The sequence below is a fragment of the Mauremys reevesii genome, linkage group 5, assembly GCF_016161935.1.
Source record: "Mauremys reevesii isolate NIE-2019 linkage group 5, ASM1616193v1, whole genome shotgun sequence".
Taxonomy (NCBI): domain Eukaryota; kingdom Metazoa; phylum Chordata; order Testudines; family Geoemydidae; genus Mauremys; species Mauremys reevesii.
Genome location: NC_052627.1, coordinates 102,538,714 through 102,542,077, shown reverse-complemented (window position 1 = coordinate 102,542,077; position 3,364 = coordinate 102,538,714).

The following is a 3,364-nucleotide window of genomic DNA, read 5'->3' as shown; positions in this document are numbered from 1 at the left end:
GCAGTGATTGGCAATCTTTGGCACACAGCCTGCTAGGGTGCTTACCCTGGCGGGCCGGGCAGGTTTGTTTATCTGCTGCATCCACAGGTTCGGCCAATCGCAGCTCCCACTGGTGGCAGTTCGCCACTCTAGGCCAATGGGGGCAGCGGGAAGCAGTGGCCAGCACATCCCTCAGCCCACGCCGCTTCCTGCAGCCCTTATTGGCCTGGAGCGGCGAACCGTTGCCAGTGGGACCCATGATCGGCTGAACCTGCGGACGCAGCAGGTAAACAAACTGGCCCGACCTGCCAGTGTGCCAGAGGTTGCCGATCCCTGCTCTACAGCATGAGCTAAAAGCCAACTGGCTCTTAGCTAAGCCTGTAGAGCAGACTCATTTTCTCTCTCTCTCTCTAAGTGGTTTCAGTGCCACAAAAAGATACATAATACTGGACCTAACTATTCCTTGGGAGTGGGGGGTTGTGTTCACTCTTTCTTTCAAATCTAAACTCTCCTGAACTTTGAGTACGATCTACGTCTGGATTTTGTGGTTCATTGCATGAGCTTAACTGCATACCTCAAACTTTGAAAGGGGCTGTGAAATCTGCATCCAAATTTGTTTTTCAGGCACATTTCTAGGCCCCGTCTCTCAGGTTTGTCTAAGCTTCAGTAGGCACAGGACCAAATAGGCAAGGCAGGGCAAAGGTGGCATAAAGCCACCTCTGTGACTTGCTGGTTCTAAGGCCAGTTCTTCCCTGACATAAGTCCGATACAACTTCAAGGCTCCTCTAATGTACATCAGCTGCCCATGATGCCAATGGACTCCTCTGGCAGCCAGAAATATCAGGAGCACAGAGGCAATCTGGTTACAGTTCCTATACTGGTGGAGGGCAGTTATGTACAGTCACTGTGCTTGATTCCGACTATGCAAGGGGAATTTCCTGCTGGCTGCATCTTCTGGGTTTACTTCCCATTTGTGCCACTAAAGCAGTACACAGGAGCTTTACTGTTACAAATAACTGGCCTTCAAACATTTCTGATGTAAAAAGAGAAAACATTCTGAAAGCCCATAAAAAGAACCTGCAAAGAGGTATGGGGGAAGGTGGGATCTAGCCAATTCAAGACTGCTGAAGTTTCATTACAACAATGCTGAATCTGAAGTAATAGCTGCAGAATGCCTAACGCCCAGATCTACAAAGGAACTTAATCTTTGTGAAGTTGAGTGTTGTAATGCCTAATTATTAGGTATCGAGGAAATAATAACAATACTGTGATCCACAAGGCCCGAGTTAGGTGCCTAGGCTCCTATACAGTGAATGGAGAAAGATAGGTACCTAAAAATGCCATCCACAAAAACCAGCATGTTAGGCAGGAGCTACCTAAGCTAGCCAACCGGAGATGCTGATGTGTTTTATAAACGCTACCCTTTGCATAGTGTTAGACACCTAAGTCTGGTCTTGAGGGAGGACCCTATCGCTGTGGTCCACAACTGAGAAGCCCTCTCCTGGAGTCAGGTGGCTTAGGTGTCAAAGTCTTTTCTTCAGAAATTAGGTTAGGTGCCTGCCTCACTCCACACAAAATGATCAAAGGAAGAGGTGATGCCCACGGTATAACTTTTAGTCCAGTAGGTTAGAGCACTCACCTGAGCTGTGGGATACCCAGGTTTGTTTTCCCCTTCTGCTTAATGGAGAGAAAGGATCTAAACACAAGTCTCTCACCTCTCAAGACAGTGCTCTAGTCACTGACTTATGGGATATTCTGACGTAGGGAGACTCCTTCAATCTCTTTTGTTGAAGCTGTTCCATTTTGGATTAAATCAAGAGTCATTGGGCCAGAGAGAGACAGAGCAAGAGAAAGGCACCTTGTTTCCTGGAGGCTAGGGCACTCACCTGGCAGGTGGTAGACCCACAGTCCAGTCCCTCTGCTCCAAAAGTTCTTTAATTATTTGTCCACACTGGAACAGCTACAACAGGAGAGGTTGAGGGAGACTGTCTTGGGAGAAACAGTGGCAATAAAGCAAAATTTAACATCAGGAGATCAAAGGACTGTCCATACCCACAGCTGGGACTGAGTACTTTTTCGTTGTCGCTGTATTTAACATTCTTATTGATGCCAATTCATCAGAATACTTAAGCATGTGCCTAACTTTGACCATGTGGACAGTCCTCTTGACTTATGTTGTATAGAAGACATAAACACTAATTATTTAAGAAAAGAACTGCTGACAGCAGCTTTAAAAAACAAATCAAAAACCCTCACTAAGTCATCCCATTGCCTTATAGCATTACTATGGATTAATACTTAAACTTAATTAAAACAGGAAGTTATTTGATAGAGAACTCATGTAATTTCTATAGCATTCCACCTGTTGATGATGTAAATTCCAAGAAGAATTTGATACAGAACTATTCAGCATTGAAAAGTCAGCTATCTGAGGCATTAATCAAATTGAACTTCTGCCCAGTGTAAATTATGATTTATATTTATATAGGAATGATTTCACATGGCTATTTTCTGCTGATATTTTAACTTTGGAATATTTTAATGATGGCATGACATTATTGATAGTGCTGATCCATAAGTTGTTTTTGAAAGGTGGCATTGTTCTAGTTTATGTAACTAGTGGCTTATATTTTCCTGAAGCTTTCAAAGAATGTTTGCCACACTAAATTAAAAAGCAAAATGGAAGAGAATCCATAGCCTTTCATTTGATCAACTATATCTGCTTTCAATAAGTTATTTTAATTATATGGACAATACAAGCTTTGTGCAAAGAGTCTGATCCAGGGTTGCGGTGGGGAAGAAGGAATTCTACCTCCAGACCATGGGGTGGCAGCACAGAGCTCATCCTGATAATCCATGACTCTGGATCCCAGCTGCAGGGGCTTGGGAAACAGTCAGTGGATCTGTATATTTATAGATCTGCTGGTATTCTTTTTTCTCACATGGACTGTCTATCACAACTCTGGAATTCCATGCTTTTTGGAGCTGCAGGTTCAGACCCATTTGCAAACAGGTAGAAACGTCACCCTGTCCACTAGTTATGCTGCAGTCAAAGGTTTATGTTGCATGAGTGTGGGGGAGGGAGTCAGATTTGCTGCTAAATAAATAAAGTGCCATCTGCCTTATGTATGTATGTAATCCATACATTAAACTACATGAGAGGAACAGGGGATGTTCTACTGAAATCAATGGCAGAACCTCCATTGACTCTACTAGGTCAAGGATTTCACCCATTATATTTGCAAAGTAAATCACTCAGAAGTAAGGAATTGCCAAAGTTAAAGTTGTCTGTGAAACTTTAGCTTTCCTCTCTTGTGTTTATGTTTTATGATGCAGTCTTTAATAACAGGATCACATATTATTTTCCCTACAAGTTGATATTGTT